Consider the following 16,296-nt stretch of genomic DNA (forward strand, 5'->3'; position numbering starts at 1 on the left):
GACAAATTATTTTACTTAAACTTAATTGCTCCCACATCCTTGCATGTCAACTGTATATAGGCCTACATATGTATGTACTAGAGATTAAGCATGTATATACCTGTATGTATGACTTATTCGCGACGCGGACCTCGATAACTTGGTCTCAGTGCAGGAAGCGTTTTCGTGTACTATATAAGAAATTCCCTCTGAGTTAATTATCCGAACCTGACCAGGTCAGTTAAAGTGTCCGGTTGTACGTGAGAAAATGCTTACCATGACCCGTGACTCTCAGCGTAATCCCCATGTATACATACTGTACATGCAATCTCGTGGCCACTCTCTATGTGTAAATACAGGCAGCTGAGTCCATCATAACAATTGAGGTACACACCTCGTGCGTCTTATATAGAAACTATATTTATTGTAAACAGAGAAAAAAGCCTATTTGTTTATTTATTTTTATTTTAAAATATACCAAAAAGTAAAATAAAATGAGTAGTATCATTTTATATTTAAAAAATGAAGTAATTACAAATTAATTTCCAAAGCACATACCGTGGCCGAGGTGGTTAGCACGCGAGCGCGGCGCTATGACACAGAAGCCTTTCACTAGTGCAATCGCTATGAGTTCAATTCCAGCTCCTGCTGTCCTTCTCTCCGGCCGTACGTGGGAAAGCCTGACAGCAACCTGCGGATGGTCGTGGGTTTCCCCATGGGCTCTGTTCGCGGTTTCCTCTCATCCGTCGTGTAAGTGAAATATTCTTGAGTACGGCGTAAAACACCAATCAAACAAATAAATAAATAGATCGAGTGGTTTCGGTCAGCATGCACACACTTGTTCCACAAAGCACGCAGTCGCAAACTGTGCCTGGCGTGTCTTGACAACATATCATAAGAAATTTAAGTCGCCATGATAAATGTACGTGACGCAACGTTGCGACAGTTTTGTGTCCTGACTGTCGTCGTAGTATGAAGACATTTTCTGGAGCACGGCGCATACAGATAAATAAATAGATCAAAGAGCTATATGTGTTAATTTGTTTTGATTCGAGTTATCGTTGGCTATATATATATGGTGAATTTGACTATATATAGGGCATCAAAGCATAACTGCCCGTGTATGTAGGTTGTTGACTGGTTCTCCTCAGATAATCCTAAAAAGTATATCCGTAGCTTGGTCTATATGTCGAATAGCATACATGTTTACCAAACGCATTGTATATACGCCTAGCAGTCTTATGCACGACGGACATCAATTTGCGTCGCATGCACATGTGTATATATATATAAAAAAAAAAAATTGGCTGTATTGCATCCTGACAAAAATCTGGTGGTAATGCACATGTGTAATGATTCACATCTGTAAACTTTCTGAACAATAAGTGCTGACTGTATACATATATACATACACACTTGGTATTCAACAAACCCTCATTCGCCACGTATATCAGCTTGTGCCTACCTCCAACAGGCTTAATGCACTGCAAGATCCAAAGAATCCAACACGTGATTGATTCATGCAAATATGAGATGCAAGTTTATAGACTTATATAGCCAATATTGATAGCTACTATGGATGTGCATCGTGCAATCCAACGACATGCACCTTGTGTAGGTTCTCCATATGGGTGTATGGTTTGGCCAGAACACTCTGGTTTTCACTGCAAGACAGCAATTTTACAAGTAAAATTGGTTTCAGTGTGACATTCTGAAATAAGAGTCAAATAAAGAAACTATAAAGGGAACTGTGAGAACGCAAACAGAACTCTGCCACAGCTACATGTATACAAAATCCATGACTACAAACTAAGGGACTGTACCCTGCATGTATTTGTGTCGTATTTAGCAATACGGTGAAGAAACGTCTTAAAACAGCAGTTCTTGGATCCGGGTCCAGACCTGCATCCAGATGCACCAGCTGCTTAATGGGTGCTTGACCCAAAGTCAAAATGTGCAGAACGTTTCGACAAAATCCATTCACATAACCTCTTTGCGATATCTGTCAGTGGTGTAAAAAAATTCCTATATCCGTGTCATCACTGAACCAAAACTGGATGAGGACACAGTACTTGTGCCAAAGCCAAACGGTGTGCAAAGCTTCATTAAAACTGGACACTAGAAAAAGAATCATTTAAGAATGCCCAGAATGCGGATCACCACCAAACTTTAAAAGACTGGCAGCTCAGAGCCGATCACCAGCACACTCTTTGGTCAAGTGACTAAAGTACTAGAGGTGAAAACAAAGCGAATTTAACCCAGGTGAGATAGACACTGAAGAAGATTTTAGCATAAAAAATAAGAAAATTATAGGTTTTAGGTAAGGAATTCTTTCTAGAAAAATAATTAGAATGTGCCTAGTCTTCAGATGTGATGGTTTCATTGCATGCCGTGCTTTGAACTTTAGGAATCTGCAAAAAGTCAGCATTTTGCCCATTTAACTCCATGTTATTTATCACCTCTTGCTCATTGCCAGGAACCCAGGTGCCCTATACTATGAATATACAATAGCTGACAGACAAACAGGCAGACAGACAGACAGACAGACAGATAGACAGACAGACAGACATGCATGCATGCAGGTAGGTAGGCAGGCAGACAGATAGACAGACAGACAGGCATGCATGCAGACAGTCAGGCAGGCAGACAGACAGATGGACAGGCAGACAAGCAGACAGGGAGACAAAACAAAGGCGGGTAAAACGTAATATTTGGTAGGGCCGGGTAATACGATTTCGCTGGGGTTGCCTGTAGCTTTGGTGGATAATTCAGACATGTTTTAAGGATATCACATCTGGTAAGAGCCATTTTACATTTTCCTCTCCATGCATGCACGATCCGAAAAATTCACCTGACTGGCAAGCATGTATTTTTTTTTTATGAAATCTGTGAAACTGCTGACGATTTTTAAATCGTTTCTCATAATAGGAAATAATAGCAAACTATAGTGGATATAACTCAACATATCAACCAATACATTTGTTACGTGTAGAAAGACAGGCTGCCACAACTCCTGGATGTTTTGTCAGATTCGCTCAAATCTAACGCAGCCGTTAAATTTCCGTATAAAGTGAAGAAGTCATTGCGGATATAGGGGTACAAGCTCCTATATATGGCTTACTTATGTCCATAATGCTTGCAGAGTTGGCGTCAGATGTCGAATATTCTATATATATATTCGCGATAATTTATCGCAATTATGACGGAATACCTCGTAGTAATTGGATAGTTTCGTAATGACCAGCTACCATCTGGACATATTTTTGGAAAATATTTTATCTTTGCACAAACTGGCTTCCGTACAGAGGGCTAGTGCATATATGCAATATTACGATTTGTTAATATAATATTCAATTGAAAGAATTAATTAATATACATTTTAAAAATGAAAATGCAATTAACAGGGCCTGCGTGCAAACCCATGCACTGGTGTCTTCCATAACTACTAACAGTGGACAGTCGGGTGAGACTTTTAACTTTCAGGTTTTCTATACAAAACTTGTCGTCTAAATGGTATATGTACACATTCGAGACACCCAAACTGGGCAACTGCATGTGAGTCGTCCGCATATAAAGCTCGTATATATTCTAGGCTCGTCATACCAGTTTGCAACAATGAAGATAATTGGAGGCCCCTGCAGATCTGTTTTATGTCCAGATAACTCAGAGCGAGAGCGAATAATTGGTCTATATACATTTAAATTATCATACATAATTAGCACAAAACGAGTTTTATTGCTAATATACGTACATGCAGGGTGGCGCTGTGTTGATAAAACATTTCTTAACTGGAGTCAATGCATGCATGCCAGTACGCTGCATATAATCTTGTTCCTGCATGCATGAAGCTGATTTCTATATTTAATTGATGAATAGACGGCTATATTGACAACGCGCGAGTGCTGTACGTATGTGCAGCATAAAATCTTAACCCTGCATGCTGTTACACTGCACTTCATACAACTATGTTGTTTATACCAAAATGTATATTATATACCAAAATGCTTATTATTCAGTGGTCGATTTTCGTTTCAAACTCCGCCTCATTTTCCCATTAAAACAAAGAAGCGCATATCTTAATTCTCTATTATCATATACATCATAATACATACATGACAAAAAAAAACAACAACAACAACAAAAAACTCATAGTTTTGTTTTTCATGTCACAAATTCGTTTACAGATAACAATCTTATATAGGTCCGCCGGTATATATATATATATATATATATATATATATAACTGGGATGATTTGGTTTGAAGAACGCCTTATTGACTTACCTGTGGATGCATGCATGTAGTCGGAAGTTCGACAAGTTTTTTAATAACAGATCACATGATAGGGAATTGAGCCATTAACCGTCCTTTATCTTCTCACGTAATAACCATATATGATATAATATTTCTACACACATAGGATACCTTCGAATGACACTCAGTTTTATCATTATATATACACTATCACACCATTACATACATGCAAGTCTGATAATACGACGGATATAGTGGGAAAATGAAACTTTCATACCTTTCATATATACAAGTTTGTGACAGTCAAGATATGATTGGAGGCACACAGAGATCTGATTTACGTTCTGATAACTCAGAAAGAGCGTATATTAGTTTATATACATTTGAACTAATATATTTTAACTAAACGTGACTCATAACTTTCCCAGGTTCCTCAATGGATCAGATTAAATGTCCGGCTCACAATAACATTCCCTTGACCATGCAGAGGAACCCAGCTCCATTGTTTCTTCCGCGGTTTCAAGTCATGAATGGCGTTTGGCACGTATAGCCTATGTGGCACGGATCGGTGCATGACTACGCCGTGCAATCTATTTTCTTTCACCCTTCAACCTTAATACGGCCGCCATGGCTACAACCCTTACTCCCCCCACCCCTCCTCCATCAGCACGACATATGCCCATATATACATAACATGGTGCTTATGCGTTACAATAGGACGTTGGTCGGCCTGGCTTGGGCCGAAGTCGGCATTGCGCTGGAAAAGTTTAGTTTCTGAACATATAAACACATTTGTGTTAGAATGAGTCTAGCAAATTTCAATTTACCACAGGCCAGTGGTTTTACCCAGTCAATTCAGTCAAATCAGTCAATTCAACGGAATTGTGTTTTGTGGTTTACCCATGTTCTTGCCGCGATATGGCTGGAAACCTGCTCAGATGGAGTAAAGCCATAATCATTCATTCATTCCGCCAGAATTATTCAACCTTTGCTTGTTTTGAAATGTTGCACATACATGGAACAAATTAACTGTCCACATTCTATATTTCTATCTCCCAAGACGACGAAGAGGACACCCCATTCATAATGTCTTACAATCGGGAATGTCAATTTGCAGATTTTCAGTTTTTTAATTTCCATTGTATTTTCGCTGCTTACGAGTTGTCCTGCTGGATGTCAAAGGCTGACAGATGCTGATTAGTCAAACCTCATGACCTGTCATTTTCTGAAGTCTTACTCAGCACTTACTTACACAATTTAGGGCGAACGCACTTAAACTTTTGTATGGTTTCGAATATTAAAATTTGAGAACAAGAAATAACGGAGGAACGATGTGACTTCTGCTTTGAAGGGATCTAATGCCATACTGTAGTGCAACCTCTGTCTTCATTTTAAAATCTTTTCCTGTTAATCCGTTAATGAGCGCAAACTGGTATGCATTTTCTTCATCCAGGGAAATGATTCCATGTTTGCCAGGATAGGTGCTGACCAGTAAAAGAAACTATACACTTTAAACTCAATCACTTGGGTATCTTTCTACGTTATGGCGTTTGCAAATAGAAATGACTACAGTTATCTATTTATTTGATTGGTGTTTTACGCCGTACTTAAGGAAATTACTACATAATCGCCTACTTAGGAACGGAACAAATTTCTGAAATATGTGCCAGCGCGTCGTAATGACCCAGAAGCCTCTCACCAATGCGGTGTTGTGAGCTCAAGTTGAACTAATGCTAGCTTCCTCTCAGGCCGCAAGTGGGAAGGTTTTCCAACAACTTGCGGATAGTCGTGTCTTCCCCCTGCCTGGTTTCCTCCCAACATAATGCTGACCGTATAAGTGAAATATTCTTGAGTGCGGCGTAAAACACCAAGTCAAATAAATAAAATAAAAAAGCCAGTAAGTATTTGTATGTACAGAATATCAATACTGAATAGCAGTCCGTTGCCATCCCTCCAAACACGATACTGATCGTCATCACATGAATGAAATAATCTAGAGTATGGCATTAAGGCACACTCAAATAAATAAATAAATAAATAAAGTATATATAATACAAGTATATTTCCTTTCCTGTGAAGGCACCTTTATTATTGTGTTATGAGAAATACAGAATTCTCCTGTATTAACATGTAATCCGTCTATCCCTGTGATTGAATATTAATTCATTTTAACATTTTTTTAGATCAGATTTTTTTCAATATGCATATGCAACATGACCAGGATATGGAACAGTATCAACTTTGACTTGTCTATGCCGCCCATCTTCCACAGTTTGAAGTCTTAAAGGAAATTGCTACAGGCAAATTAAATCTACCCAATAAGCTCTATTTCATTATTCTGTTTACATGAAATTTTCTTTTCAATTAGTTCCGGCGATACTGGATTTTGAAAACTAAATTGCGTGCCAATATAAGGGGACAAGAAAGGCTTTCCTCCATTAGTACATTTTCTGTTAAATTTATGCTGTACACGTCGGCAATTGCTGACATTATGCGTCATTTTTTACCAGCAAGCTGTTAAAAATCTTCCAAAGATTGTTCTCAATGGCAATCTTTCAGAACATAACTAGAATATAACTGTTTTTCAGGGATACTTTGCATAAGCCGCTGACTACATGCATTTTTTTTAGAGAATCACCTGCTGTTACAAAATATGATTTAATAATTGATGAGTCATACTCAACACAACTCTTCTTGACTTTACTACACTGACCGTAATATTCTTTCGAGCATTGTTGACAGAAAGGTGCGATACATTCAGTTCCAGATCCAATGGCTTACGAAGACGAAGTACAGTTCATTCCCGGACCTTGGGCATTGCAATTGTATACTGGGGACAATAAGACCAACGTATTGCCTTCCAGTGTGTAGATCGTCATAGGTGTAGGAGTTCATAGCAGTTTGCCTTGGGTCATTCCAGTCTTTGTTCTGCATATTACTGACCACAATCGTTGTATTTTAACTGATTTATTTGATTGGTGTTTTTACGCGGTACTCAAGAATATTTCATTCATACGACGGCGGTCAGCATTATGGTGGGAGGAAATTGGGCAGAGCCCGGGGAAAACCCACGGCCATCTGCAGGTTGCTGACAGACATTCCCATGTATGGTCAGAGAGTAAACCAGCATGAAATGGACTTGAACTCACAGCGTCCGCATTGGTGGGAGGCTCCTGAGTCATTTCACCGTGACCATTGTTGTAAGTGAGGAAATCTGAAGAAAGCAAGAAATTGTCAATCAATCTGTATTAGTGGCGCTTTAAGGGTTGTTAAGCAAAACATTTCTCATTCATGCAAAGTTTTTTTTCTTCAAATACATGTACCCATTACCATTAATCTTTAACAAATTAAAGAAATACCACTTAACAAGTAGGAAAATTTATTTCAATCCTGCTTATAAAACAATCACATAATTTCAACAAGTCACAATTATTACCCGAAAATTCCTTAAACAAGTGGACAACTTTAAAAATATTTTTCTTGAACAATATGGTCGGGACTGTCCTATTACATTAATACAACGGCACGGGCGGTGAAAAAAAATATACTGTCTAAAGCAGGGGTAGGGCTGTATTAACAACATTACTCAACATTGCCTATCCAAAACCACCAAACCTCTTGTAACACAAAACGATCTATGTAGCTGACACGCTTTATTCAGTAACTCGTTAGCAATATCCGAATATATATCATGCCTAATACAGGAATTTAACATGTACAAGAAAGATAAACCAGTATGACGGTATCCGGGCTCTTATCGCAAGGCATACTGTCAACATGTTAACGTTAATTACAATTAAGTGATATTTCCAAAAACTCATCTTGCGATTTTAAAGGGTTACTAGATCGATTCAGGTTGCCCGGTGTAAGGGATAGTGTGCTGTCAATCATTGACGTAACTGTTTAATATTCATATCATGCCTTGGCCCTCCCACGGAGGTCAGCTGTGTTAAGCCCGCGAGAACTCCACCAGGCGCTGCGATGTTGTGTGACAGATTCTCTGAGCGTGGAGCCCAACACAGTGTGTGACAGTTGTATATAAAAACTTTCATGACAATTTGTTGTTTACGTAATGCGTTTGTGAACTGTGTGTGTTTGATATTAGAGAATACTGAGGAGAAAACACATTTGAACTTTACAACAACAAAAACCCTGACTTTTAGCCTAGAGACTTTAGTACAGGACACTTACGAAGTTGATTATGACTACGGCTATTAGGCCACACTTCGCATTATATTTCTAACGTAAAGTTACTGATGGTTTTGTAGTTGTAACTGAGATATTCAGAATCCAGCATATAATAATTTGAACGGTACCGGTACACGTATGGTCCAGAGGTCACGCCCGATAAATCAATACAAGGGAGCTTACTCTTTATAACTACGATTTATTCTGTTCAAAGTATTGTCCCTTGTATGACGCAAATTAGCTAAACAATTAGATCTGTGCGCCTTATTTCGTAATTATCAGTTGACAGGTTGACGTGCCAAACTTAGCTGATAATGGAGTTAAAAACCATTTTCAGTGACAGAGCATAGATCCCAATTATGTGGATGCAGTTCAACACGCGTAAAATCATGCTAACGAAACATGATTCCAGGCTGCAAATTACATCAGAACGATGCCTTCAACATTATTATTTATGGAAACAAACACTGTTTGTTTGCACTAAATTTCATTAACATGTAATTATTTGTTTAAATATAGATACAATCACTATTTTAATGCCTTAGTACCCCTGTATTTATTGTAACAATAAAAATACTTTCGCATCAGTTTGAGTTGCTTGTAACAGAAAAGTAGGATACACTCATCGATATGTTGCAGACATTCAAAATTTATAGTCTGATAGTCTGGTATGCTGTAACTACTAACCTGCTGTAAATGATAGTCTGCTGCACGTGTAAGTAATAGTCTGCTGTACATGTAAATGGTAGTACGCTGTACGTGTATGTGGTAGTCTGCTGTACGTGTAAGTGATAATCTGCTGTACATGTAAGTAGTAGTCTGCTGTACGTGTAAGTGATAGTCTGCTGTACATGTAAGTGACAGTCTGCTGTACATGTAAGTGATAGTCTGCTGTACACATAAGTGATAATCTGCTGTACATGTAAGTGATAGTCTGCTGTACATGTAAGTGATAGTCTGCTGTACATGTAAGTGATAGTCTGCTGTACACATAAGTGATAATCTGCTGTACATGTAAGTGATAGTCTGCTGTACATGTAAGTGATAGTCTGCTGTACATGTAAGTGATAGTCTGCTGTACACATAAGTGATAATCTGCTGTAGCTGATGATCTTCTGTAAAGCACAGTCTGTTGTAACTGAGTATCTGTTTTGGCTGATATTCTACCGATACCAATACTCTGCTCTAACTCAAACTATCCTTTAACTCAAATTCAAATTATCCTTTAACTGAGAGTCTGCTCTAAACTGTAACATCTAGTTTGCACCAACTCATTGTCTACTCATAGTATCCTGTAACTCCTCGTAGTGGTCTTGTGTAAGATCTAGTCTTCTTTAACTCATAGTCTGTTTTAACTTATAACGTATAGTCTGACTCGTGGTCAAGATGTATTTCGACGTTGTATCCAGGCTGAGTGTAATCCTGCAATTTTCTGTATCCTTTCCTAGACCCACAGAACTTCAAATGTCATAGAACAACTTGGTGTCGATCCGCACGAAAAAGCGGCGATCACCACCATGCTGCTAAAGTCAATCAGCTAAAGCACTAGGGTATATAGAACTAGAAGCAATACTGTTTGACATAAGCAAAGCGACAAGCAAGCATTTCTCAGGTTGAATTTTCAGACAATCTGTTCATTCCAATGCTTATATCGATATTTTACCCCAGACACACTGTTTCCATTTGGTAGGAAATACTGTTCCTTTTACAAAATAATACTTCCTGAGCTTTGAGCTAACAATAACACCTGCTTCTATCGTGTGCAAATGTAAAAGCCTTAACACCATTGTGACAAATATAAGCCTTCATATGTATTCATCACCTTTGTGGCAAATAGAACCCGTCATACGTATTTATCACCTTTGTGGCAAATAGAACCCGTCATATGTATTTATGACCTTTGTGGCAAATAGAACCCGTCATATGTATTTATCACCTTTGTTGCAAACAGAGCACATCATATGTATTTATCACCTTTGTGGCAAACAGAGCACATCATATGTATTTATCACCTTTGGAATATCCATTAACCTAAAATAGATAATAATCAACATGCAATAAAAAGTGAATTTTTTTTCACCAGCCTTGATAGGTATGTGTTTATGTACAATCACAATACAAGTGGATTAACAATTCCAGGTAAGCAAACAGCTAAAGGTAAATTCATCTGTACCAAGACAACTCAGCATTCTAAACACTGTTATTGTGGACTGCCAACTTTACTTTCCAGTTCAAAGCAATAGGGTGAGTATTTTATTAATGAGGTATCTAGAAAAAATGGAAAATCAAATGGGATCATATGAAACGTATGGTCAGAGCAAAAATTTACGACAAGAAGGTGTTAGAATATGATTAAAGACGTACAACACGGTGAGTAAAACCAGAGAAGTGACGACAGTGTGATAGACATACAGCATAGAGAGTAAAACGAGAGTAGCAACCACAGTGTGGTAGCTGGGGAAATGGTCACACGTAACCGGTGAAATACGGCCTCTTGTCAATTTACCTCAGGTAGCGTTTGTTTTAAATGTTCATGTATGTGCTTAAATGGCAGCAAATTACACGCCCACTTTGCACCTTGGCTTAGGCAGAATTAGGTAACAAAAAGGCAAAGGAAGCTAACTGCAATTTACTAGACGTCGCTGGGCTAGAAATACTCAATGCTGTGTTATAATCAAATTACAATAACAATATACAATTACAATAACAACAAGACATATTAAAATTCCAGCTGATGTGTGAAAAGTTTTTGCGCAACTTGTTGATTAATATCCCTAAGACATTGTACTGCACCAACAAACAACTGTGCAAAGGTGTCCAAATTAGGACTGACAGTTACAACCGTGCGTTGTAGATCTTCCGTGCCGATTACTTTTCCCTATGCCCCTTGGCTGTGAATCCGTTTGAAATTCGCTTATAGAGAGAATATCCCCATCCATAGCTTAGGCACTGTGCTGACATACGCTAACATTTTAGTCGAGATCTTTGGCGTTGCACTCTGCCGGGCATGATTTATTCTAAGTAGCCCCATTTGCCATCAGAGGTAAACTTAATCATGCCGTGCAATTCTGCTCCTCAAAGCTTGTAAAGTCATATGGCGACGAAGGAATCCTTAGAGTGCATGTAATGTGCATGTAATGTGTAATCCGTGCAGGACGGATTCAGGTCACTCTATCAACAACAAGATCACCGCAACATTCACAGAGTTCAACACCATGTTGCCTAAAAGGTCCGGTTATAAAGGAAAGTCAACCCATTAGAAAATGTATCAGCTTGCAGCGAAAATCCTTGTAAAGTCACAAAGGGCCTTAAAGGTTAAATCAAGTCCTTTGATTAAGACAGATTTAAAAGGAAAAGATGATTTTCTGTCGCAGATCTGAAATCTTCACTTCCCTTTGAGGCACCACATATATTAATATCACTATCCAGTATTAATAACAAGTAACCAGTCTGAGACTGAACAGCTCTGATAACGTAAGGTTTGCTATTTCATAACAAATTTTCCCCTTCGGAAAAATGAATTCATCGACACAATTAAATTCAGTCACATTTCGTCTATCTGCATTGACTGATTGTTGAAGTCAAAAAATTAAAAAAACTGAACAAAACGTATTTTAAATAAATCCTGCACTGTACTGTGATCACTGATGTTCATTGGGATTTATGTCCGTACGCTGTCCCAAGGCACTACTTTTTAATACTTCCATCTATTCACTGCCAGTCTTAATTCAGGCTTTAGGGTTTAGATCTACCGTCTCGGTCAACCCGAGCCCAGTTCCACCTTAGGCCACTGACTAAACCAAGCCTGTTTCTTTTGCGCCCCGAAAAGGCGAGGAGCTCGAGCGTCTTTGTCAAATCTTGTAAGAGAACAGCCTGTTGTCGCCGGAAGGGGGTGTCCGTACTCGTCATTCCTTCCTAATGGGTCTTCCGTCTAGCCCGACAGTCTTAAGCACGCCTGTGCGATTCCGAGATAGTCGACAAAACTTTAGGAACTCTATTCCCTGTCGGTGGCGTTTGAGATTTGTTCTGGAATGACAAAAAGCACTTCAGACAAACTGGTTATTTCAAAGAAGGATTTAGAAGATCAATCAAAATCTTGATTAGCTTCACAATTTACCGTGTAATATCAGCATATTTAAATTCGGTGTGTACAGAACATCACACTGGGTGTATTGTTAAAAGCGATATGTTTCTTACGTTGATAGATAAAAAAAGTACATCAACGATCTACCTGAATATTTCAGAAGAAACATTTAAAAGGTCGTTATTTTTTATGTTTACTTTCTACACCAATGATGATTGATGAGAAAATGAAATTTTCAGTACTCAAAAACTCATGCATTCAGAACGTGCTTGGGTGAAAGACATCAAACTTCCTCAACATCCAGCGCCAGTAAGCCGTCCTTTTTCAATTGTCGACTGCAATCAAGTGATCAAAGGCCACTTTCATGTTTGATTTCCACAGATAAAGAATACGTGAGGTTGCGGTAAGCAGGAGTTGTTGAAGTGCTTGCGTTTCAATTGCAAGTTGCATAATACTCTCGGACTTGGAATCCATTATTCTCGGATTTATGGTCGTGATGTGTGGTGGACAGCGCACGTTGGTGTGGTGATATTATGAAGTTTGTTGGAGACCTCAGGTACGAGGGCAAGTTTATCGGTGACTTGCCAAAGCACTGTGATTTAAACTGGGCACTGCGGTTTTCTCCATACATAACGCCGACTGGCCTTGTAGACGTGAAAGACGTCTTGACTAAGGCGTAAAACATCAATGAAATAAATAGATAGGATTACGAACATGTGGTTGCTGAGAAGATCGAGAGAAATTAGAAATCACGTGACACTCACAAAGAAAACCAAAACAAAACACTATAGTATCAGGAATAAGGAAAAGTTGAATCTTTGCTGAAAGCTGACAGGGAACACAGACAATGTGATTGGAAATCTAAGACTAGCTATCCATCCATTCGGGGGATGTGAGGATCACGTGGTCGTGAGTGCCTGTTGAGAGGAGCCGTGCGAGACTTCTGTAAAGGAGGTAAAGATGGATAGAGATTGACTGAGCCTTAGCCTCGACTGAATCTTCGTTTACTGCACGTATCGCATGCATCATTAGCATGCAAGTAATGGCCTCAAACGGGGAGCGAAACTGAGGCTGGCTGAGTCACTAAAATATTGAGGCTTTCTAATTTATTTTTTTAATATTTCATTTTTTGATTTCCGAGAGTCGTAGAGAAGCTTGCTGAATCAATAAAGATAGCAAATTTGCTTACTAAGGTTTCAAGCCGCCTGTGTTATTTTGCCTGACAGCTGTAGAAAAGATAAGCTGGATGGACTTGCAAGTGTGAGATGTGTGGCTGGGAATGTCCTGCCCCCGGCAAGACTTAAACATGTGGATATGTGGAATGAATACTGTGCGTTACTCAGGGAAGGCTAGGTTCGTCTACGACAAATACGTTAAAAGTGAGACAAAAAAGAAATGAACACTCGGATCAGTACTGCATTGAAATCAGTCTTCACTTTTTGTTGTCGTTGTTGGTGTATTTCACAGTCAGTTCTTTTCTTTCGAAGTCTTCTTCAAATATTAAAGATTAGAAAATGGAGAGCAAAATCACTGTAACGACGACAATGTAATTGTTGGCGAATGGTCACACGTGACTAATGAAATGCGGCCAATCTGGGAGAAATATTGGTAAGGAAAGGACAGTTCCTATTTGTACACGTTTGTACTCCAGTGTAGTCCATAACGTTGTGTAAGACCCGTTTTAAATGCGTTGAACACTGGCACAACAATGGCTTTATTGTGTAAAAAAAAAAGACTTGTGTTCTAGGGGTAGGATTGTGTAAAGATTCACATCGACATAATTGTGTGTTCCTGCAGTGCACAACTTGTGTCACTTATGTAACACATCCACAATGACATGTGTATCAGTGGTACACCATTTGTGTTCCACTGATATACGTGAATGATCAGGTTTGTGCGAAATCTTTCTTAAAGAATACAATATTAGACAACATCCACAAATAAAGTGCCTCAATATTCAGACCATAAAGCCCCACAGTTTTAAAGTGCAGGTGAATGATCCACTATAACAAAAGGATGTAATATGGATGGATATTGTAGTTTGTCATCCAAAAGTACCTCAATGACCATCCGGACCTGTTCACCTGCAAGACGGTTCGATCGCACATCCGGCCTGGACGATATGCGGAGATTGAACGCTGACCTGTTCAACGTTACGTGAACCTAGAGCAGAACAACCAATCGAATTTCCAGGTATACTGGTGATGACGTCATAAGAAGTGAACAATGCATTTATATAAGCATTTTTTCTATGTTCACGAATATGGGAGTTTTGAATTCCAACTATTTTGTCGCTAAAGGTTAAATAGTTTCACTGTAAACGCCCTGACTAGTCCAAAATGTTAGGCAACTATGTTACATATATAGTAACATATAATAACAATAACACTGAAAGAAGTTTAGAGAAGACGAACGATGGAGAAAACTGACGTCACCGATTAACAGACTGACTTAGTGACAGTGCTGACTAGTGCAATGTCTTTGAAGTCAAGCACATGTAATTCTTTAAACGTGTGGTCGCGCGTTCAAGTATAGCTCTCACTGGCTGTGTTATGGGCGTCAAAAGCTGGCGAGGTGAGGTGGTATCCTTTTGTCTTTGATTTCTTTCACTCATAACACATTTTGGCCAAAACAAAAGCGAAATATTCCTCTTGGTTTCCTTTTCATTTTTGTCATTTTTAGCCGAATTATAGAATGAAAAAGTCTACAATCATTAAGTAAGCAACTGAAAATGATGGGCGAGGACGCACATCTGGTTTGATTTCTATTTGCTTATATTTGAGGGATATCTACAGGTAGTGTGGTTAAGCCTGGGACACACTAGGCGGAATTTTTCGTTTTGTACGTACTTTATCGCCCGGTGAAATACACTGACGATATTCACAGTATACATGTAGTTGCGCACTAGCGGATTTTCCCGTTCCTCGCGGTTAGTAGGTAATGACGTGCTATGTAGTAAATCATGTCAACACAATTTGGTGTGGATTTAATTGATCAGCGCGTTCGTCTCGATCGCCGAAATTCGCTCGAGAAATCACAGACTTGTTTTTTTCTCGAGTGTCTGGCATGTTTGACACAAGCGATCGCCTGCGCAATATGTCATTGCCAACACGGCACACTTCGGCAAAGCAAGTTTTGACTCAATTCAAAATTTGAAATATGATTTTAGAGCTTATTTTTCAGCCCTATAAGTCAAAATTTCGACCATCTCACGAATGTTATCTTAAGACAAATGTGTCGAAATTTCAACTTCCATAACTAAAAACAAGCACTGTGACAAGGTTTTAAACCTTGACATAAGTCAGAAATGTCTCTGTGGAATCGGTCCCATGGCTGGACTATTACTTAACAATACTGATATGTTCTACATCAACACCATTCTAAACATTCAACCGATTTTGCATTATTGTTCTTTTTCGCTATTTGGACCGGAAATGTGAATATTTTATCTATGTGTAAACCTCCATACTTGAAGTTAGTGCTAACTGGTCGGCAAACTTTGAGTCTTTTGTTCTTTCCATTATGGACAGAAGGCTGAAAAAATTAAAATGAGAACAAATTTTAAAGTGGTGAAATTTATGTATTGTGACAATATTACATCCCAGTCATGCATGTGTAATCAACAACATATAAGTGAATATTCCATGTTAAAAGGCATGATGTTAAGATTTTGACTGATTTTTTACTGACAGATAAACAGAGCGATTTATCGCGGATACAAAGTTTAAAATGCAGCACAGACATACTCGCTTTAGTGGGTTCTGATTGACTTATTCATTTATTTGATTAGTGT

Source organism: Liolophura sinensis, chromosome 6 (assembly GCF_032854445.1).
Source record: "Liolophura sinensis isolate JHLJ2023 chromosome 6, CUHK_Ljap_v2, whole genome shotgun sequence".
NCBI lineage: Eukaryota > Metazoa > Mollusca > Polyplacophora > Chitonida > Chitonidae > Liolophura > Liolophura sinensis.